At 38.1% G+C, this 7,277-nt stretch overlaps 1 non-coding gene across 1 annotated transcript; it reads right to left on the bottom strand.

Annotated features, from left to right (window-relative positions):
• Window positions 1-1,067: 1,067 nt before the first annotated feature.
• On the bottom strand, window positions 1,068-1,173 carry LOC140854192 (small nucleolar RNA R71). The gene has a single exon (XR_012137326.1). It is a non-coding gene; the product is annotated as a small nucleolar RNA R71 (small nucleolar RNA).
• Between the last annotated feature and the right edge of the window lie 6,104 nt (window positions 1,174-7,277).

Here is a 7,277-nt window from a genome sequence, read left to right as displayed (position 1 = left end):
CCAGTAACTAAGATAAGGTGGGGATTTGATCACCCTTTCTTGGCCCACAAGTCACTCCCTTATATTTGCATAAGCTAGACCTTAATCTAAAATTAATTAGATGTTAACCCCTAAGGATTTCGAGCTCATTAGGACAAGTGACCCTGAGAGTTGAACCAGGTTAGACTTGGTTAGCTAGCTGGTGTCTAGGCAAGTGGTTTGCAGGACGACTGGGCCCGAAGGAAGGTGATTTTTAATTGGTTCCATTCGCTGACCTGACTAATTTAATTAATGTCTAAGGAAAGCAACGAGGGGACTCCCACCAACCTTACACTTATCTGGCCAGTTGGTTGGTCAAGTTCCGACTTGGAGGGCTTGAAGGCTAACTACAGTTAGGAGCTGTCTAGAACTAGAGTAACTTTAGGATAGAGAGTCCACTGCGTACTAACTTGATTGTAATTAAAATCTAACCACAACTAATTCTTCAATTAGTTTTAGGACTTCTTAGGATCTCTTCTTTAGAAATCTTTTCTCTCTTCTCTTCTCCTCTTAATAAAAAAATAATAATAATCCTTAATAGACTAGGATAGTCCTATATAGACCTTTTAGTTGCATGTTAGGTCGACGATCACTAAAATCCGACTTGCAACCATTAGACGAAGAATTAGAAAAGATACTTAGGACTATCCGAGTTAGAAACATGGCTGCACCTGGTGAGGCTAATCCTCCACGCTCATTGAGAGAATATTTCACTCTATCCTCGTATACCTACTCTCCATGCATTCAAGCACCTCCAGTAGAAGCTACCCAATATGAAATTAAGTCTAGCATTATTCAAATGTTACCATCATTCTATGGACTTAGTAACGAAGACCCATACAAACACTTGGATGAATTTCTTAAAATTTGTTCCACAGTAAAAATTCAAAACTTCTCCGATGATGCCCTAAGGTTGAAACTGTTCCCTTTCTCACTTAAGGACAAAGTCAAGCATTGGTTAAACTCCTTAGACTCTATAACCATTTCAACTTGGGAACATCTTCAGAGAGAATTTCTCAAGAAGTACTTTCTAATTAGAAAAATAAATCAAATTAGAAAAGCTATCACTAGTTTTTCCCAATTGGAGGGTAAACTTTTTCATGAGATATGGGAAAGGTTAAGGGACCTTATTCGTAAATGTCCACACCATGCTGTCCCTAAATGGCAACTTTGTCAGTATTTTTATGATGGTCTATCGGAGAAACACCGACAAATGGTTGATGCATCATGTGGTGGGACATTCATGCTAAAGAGTGAGGATGAAGCCTGGCAGCTCTTTGAAATACTTAGTGAGAATTTCCTATATCATATGTTTGCCACCTCTAGAGAACAACCCATGCTTCAACAAAAAAAAAGTAGAATTTATTAGATTGGAAACGTCATAGATATCCACAGTAAGGTAGATGAACTGTCCCAAAAATTAGACCGTATTCTAAATACTGGACAATCCCCGATTCCACCTAACTCAATCCAAGAAGTTTATGCATTATGTGCAAGTCTGAACCATTTTGTTAGTGAATGCCCAGCCGCACCTCAATTTCTTGAGTTTGTGCACGAGCAGGTTCAGCAAGCTCAAGTCCAACAAGCTCGCAGATCAGAAAATGATCCATATTCGAACACTTATAACCCCGGCTGGAGAAACCATCCAAATTTTTTTTGGAGACCACAACCAGTGGTTGGCCCTACCGCATCTCGACCTCAATATCAGGACCCAACATATAGGCATGGACCATACCATCAATTTCAAAATGCTCCTCAACCATCTACTACTGGTCACAGCTCAGCTTTTAAGAAAAAAGTTCTGAAAGCACTAGAACGATTAGAAGTCAACACTCAGACCCTTAACTCCCACACACAATCCATTGCTAAGCTGGAGACCCAAATAGGTCAACTAGCGACTGCATTCAGTAGGAGGGAAGGAGAAAAATTATCTAGCCAACCCAAGAGCAATCCAAGAGGGTAATTTGTGATTGAGAGCTCTAATACCCCAGAAGCTTTTTCTGAACACACCAAATCAATCATGACTCTGAGAAGTGGGAAGGTCATTAAACACACTAGTAAAACCAATGAGACCGATCCTAAACCTCTAACCGAAGCCAAATCACCCAAGAACAAGGAGGACCTTAAAATAGAGAATGAACCAACTGCACTGGAATCATCTTACTTGCCTAAAACCCCATTTCTGGATGCCCTGAAAAGTCCTATTCCTGTAGATAAGAAGGGAGAAAAACTCGACGAGATGTTGGAATTGTTTAAGCAAGTCTAAATTAATCTTCCCCTTCTAGACGCAATCAAACAGGTCCCTGCTTATGCTAAATTTTTGAAAGATTTATGCATCCAAAAACGTAAATCTAGATCACAAATCCCAAAGAAAGTACGCCTCACTGAACAGGCTAGTTCTCTCTTCTAGCATGCCACTCCTCCAAAGCTTAAGGACCCAGGAGCCCCCATCATTTTCTATGTTATAAAAGATTATCACATTGAAAAAGCTCTTCTGGACTTAGGGGCAAGTGTGAATCTTTTACCTAGTTCGGTGTATGAACTTTTTAGATTCGAAGAACTGAAACCCACATCAGTCACACTGCAATTAGCCGACAGATCAATTAAGGAACCACATGGAATGCTTGAGGATGTCTTGATCAAGGTAGATGAGTTTTACTTTTCAGTTAATTTTCTGGTTCTCGACATGAAACTAAGTGACAACCCAAGATAAATTCCCATTATCTTAGGACGACCCTTCCTAGCTATGGCAAATGCATGCATTAATTGTAGGACAGGAGTCATGGATGTATCATTTGAGAATAAGAAACTGAGACTGAATGTGTTTGGTGCTTCTCAAGGACCATCAATGGATAGTTGCTTCGAAGTAGATACACTAGAAGACATTATAGAAGATGCAACACCCATAATTCTAGCACCAGACCCCTTAGATACTTGCTTGGCTCACTTTGGAGTGTATGACTTTAAGGGATATATGAAAGAAGTTAACACCTTGTTGGATACACCACACGATAAAACCACTCCTCCATGGACAATCAAGTATGAGCCATTGCCCACATTAGCCAGTACACCAATAGTCCCATCTTTAGAATCATCACCTACGTTAGAATTGAAATCCCTTCCTGCTACGCTCAAGTATGTATTTCTAGGATCCAATGACACCCTCCCGACAATCATTGCATCAGACTTGACCCCTAATTAGGAAGCACAATTGGTTGGTATTCTGAAGGAACACAAAGAGGCTATCAGTTAGTCCATTACCTATTTAAAAGGAATTGACCCCTCCATTTGTATGCACCATATTCATTTTGAGGCAAATGCCAAACCCCATCGAGATATACAGAGGAGATTGAACCCAAACATGCGTGAAGTAGTAAAGAAAGAGGTGGTAAAGTGGTTAGATGCTGGAATTATCTATCCCATATCCGATAGTAAATGGGTCAGTCCCACTCAAGTAGTACCTAAGAAATCAGGTATTACTATGGTTGAGAACAAAGAAGGTGAACTGCTTCCCACTCGCATATCATCTGGATGGCGAGTATGCATAGATTATAGAAAACTAAATGCCGTTACTAGAAAGGATCATTTTTCATTTCCCTTCATCGACCAAATCTTAGAACGATTAGCAGGACAAAGTTTCTTCTATTTTTTTGATGGTTATTCAGCATACAATAAAGTACCTATATTTTTGGATGACCAAGAAAAGACTACCTTCACCTGCCCCTATGGCACCTTCGCTTTTCGGCGTATGCCATTCAGGCTCTGCAATGCACCCGCTACATTTCAACGGTGCATACTGGCCATTTTTTTGGATATGGTGGACAAATATCTTGAAGTTTTTATGGATGATTTTTTTGTATTTGGAACCACCTTTGAGGATTGTTTCCATAATCTTTTCAAAGTTCTTAAACGGTGTATGGAGACAAATCTCGTCCTAAGTTGAAAAAAGAGCCATTTCATGATGCAGAAAGGAATTGTATTAGGACATATTATTTCTGAAAGAGGGATCGAGGTAGATAAAGTCAAAGTTGAGGTCATTTCAAAACTACCACCCCCTACTTCGGTCTGACAAATACGATCCTTCTTAGGTCATGTCGGATTTTATAGACGCTTCATCAAAGATTTTAGCAAGATTTCAAGACCCCTGTGCAATCTGTTGGTCAAGGACACACCATTTGTCTTTGACGAATAACTTTTTGCAATCTCCTCTAGCCATCCTCCATGGTTTGCCCATTTTGTCTTACTTGTCAACAGGACAAGTACCTTCTCACTGGACAAAACAAGAAAAGGATCGATATTTCTCATAAATTAAATATTATTTTTGAGAGGAATCTGAACTATTCAAATACTGTCCTGACCAAGTTATTCGTCGTTGTGTCTCCGAGAGTGAATTCCAAAGCATTCTCACTTTTTGCCATTTTTCGGCATGTGCGGGATATTTTAGTGGAAGAAAAACTGCAGCAAAAGTGCTACAGAGTGGATTTTGTTGGCCAACGCTTTTCAAGGATGCACATGAATTTGGCCAAAGTTGTCTGCAATGTCAGCAAACAGAAAATTTATCCAAGAAGGATATGATGCCATTGACCCCCATTTTAGTAGTAGAAATCTTCGATGTTTGGGGGATTGATTTCATAGGACCTTTTCCAGCCTCATTTGGATTCGAATATATTTTGGTGGCAGTTGATTACGTGTCAAAATGGGTGGAGGCAATAGCTACATGGACTAATGATAATAAAGTTGTAACTAGTTTTATCCAATGAAACATCATTAGTCGATTTGGCTTCCCAAGGGTGATCATTAGTGATGGGGGGACTCATTTTACGAATAAATATTTTGAAGTACTTATGAAAAAATATAATATTATACATAAAGTGGCCACACCATATCACTCCCAAACTAATGATCAGGTAGAGGTGTCAAATAGGGAGATTAAACATATCCTAGAAAAGACGATTAGGTCCGATAGAAAGGATTGGTCTCTTCGCTTAGATGATGCATTATGGGCTTACCGTACAGTTTTTAAAACCTCTATCGGTATGTCACCCTATCGATTAGTTTATGGTAAAGCTTGCCATCTGCCGGTTGAATTAGAACATCATGCATTCTGGGCCATACGAATGTTTAATTTTAACATGAAGAATGCAGGTTCTAATCGAAAGTTGCAAATCAATGAATTGGAAGAACTTCGCAATGATGCATACGAGAGTTCATGAATTTACAAGGCTCAAACCAAAGTATTTCATGACAAATATATCTCTAGAAAATCGTTTGAGCTAAATCAAAAGGTATGGCTTTTCAATTTCAGGTTACGCCTTTTTCTCGGTAAACTTCGATCCCGAAGGGATGGACCTTTCATTGTCACACAAATATTCCCACATGGAACAATTGAAATTCATGACCCCTGGAATGGCAATACATTTAAGCTAAATGGCCAACGTCTGAAGCCATATGTAGATGAAATTGCACATAAAGAACGAATAGACACCATCTATCTGTGTGATCCACTTTATAATGAATAATAAACTTGACGTCTGACTGAAGACATAAAACTTAGCACTTGTTGGGAGGCAACCCAACGATTTCATATTTTTTTTTTTACTTTACTGCAGCTGCAGAAATTTAGAATAAGAGCCTATTAATCAATGAAGCTATCTTCAACTTCCGAAGCAAAATTATCCCAGGTGCACTCTCTCCTTTTATTTTCTTTGCTTTCCTACTCCATTGAGGACAATGTAGATTAAGTTGAGGGGGAAAAAAAATTAATCAAATCCTCAAGTATGGTCAGAAATAATTAGTTTTGTGTATTCGAATTTTATTTTGATTAAGAGTCAATTAGGCATCCTAATCAATGAATAATTAACGGTCAAGATAATTTTAGAGATACTGAGGAATAAATTATTAAGAAAACCCAATGAATGGTAGGGTTTAGACTAGATCAAATTTTAAGAGTGATTCTACAATCCTCTTCTTACTGATCTCAATAAAGAATCTGCTTCATGAGAGATTGGGTGGAAAGGTCGAGGTATGCAAAAAGCCTCCTTAAAATTTACTTTAAAAAAAAAAAAAGCACACACATTGGTTTCCTACTAAGTAATCGGGCCCCTTTGCCTAAGTAAGCGTTGTGGTTCACGTAAAAAGGTGGGCAATGTTAAAAAAAAAAATAATGGATAATAAGGGGACTAAATTGCAAGAAGATAATAAACCTCTCTCACATTAAGTTAGAGAATTTAAAGAGTAAAGTGGGAAGTTGGTGAAAGAAAAGCTCTTAAAATTTTTTTAGTTGATACTCAGCCACTAATTGGGTCAAATGATAATCCAATGAAGTATCTTTTTAATGGTCTGACCAGATATCATCTATCTTTTGGGATGCCTAACCTAACTTTTTATTCAAGATCGAGTCGGTACACAATACTGATATATCTATTTTACTCGAGGATGAGTAAAATTCAAGTTGAAGGGTGTGATAAATACTTAATTTAAGTCATTTAAAGCAAAAAATTATATTTTATTTATTTTATTTATTAAAAATTTGATACTTTTTTTTATGTTTTACAGGAAAGGTGATCGTCGATACAAAGAGTCTGATTCGTAAATCAAAAAGACTCAAGTTTGAAAAAAATTAGACTTAAAATAAAATTAAAATAAAAGAAGGACGCATACGGTATTATAGAAAATGAAGATACTATGCAAGAAATCCAAAAAAGATATAGGCATCATTTTAAAGAAACAAAAGTTTTTTTTTGTAATAAAAAAAGCCTAACAGCGAGTGCGAGCGCACGGCAGTGCGGGCGTGAGCGCGCGGCAGCGCGGGTGTGCGGCAGTGCGGGCGCGGGCATGCGGCATGGCGGGTTCGCGGAGAGTTGTGCTAGCGGACACAGTGGCGAACAGACGGACGGCAGATGGATCTGAAAATTAAAGAAAAAAAAATATAATATTTGAAAATACTTCAAGAGGAAGAATTTATATTTTCTTTATCTGCTTGTGATCTTTCCATCTCATCCATCCATCTTTTAGTCCTTAGTATTTTTTTTAGTCCCACATCTGAAAATCATATAAAACTCCTCCCTCCTAACACCTATAAAAAGGCTCTTGTACTCTCATTTGAGGATCATCCCAAAAATCCTTCTAGAGCCTTGCATAGAGGAAGAGAAAGGGACTACTCCATGAGCAGCTAGGCTAGCAGTCTCGGGAGTGGAGAAAAAATTTTGTAACGACACAGTGGGTTTATTGTTCTAAACTTTCTTATATTTCTTTATATG

Source organism: Elaeis guineensis, chromosome 15, assembly GCF_000442705.2.
Source record: "Elaeis guineensis isolate ETL-2024a chromosome 15, EG11, whole genome shotgun sequence".
Taxonomy (NCBI): Eukaryota; Viridiplantae; Streptophyta; class Magnoliopsida; order Arecales; family Arecaceae; genus Elaeis; species Elaeis guineensis.
The sequence above is the reverse complement of the archived record's forward strand: the minus strand, read 5'-3'. Positions and strand labels throughout refer to the sequence as shown.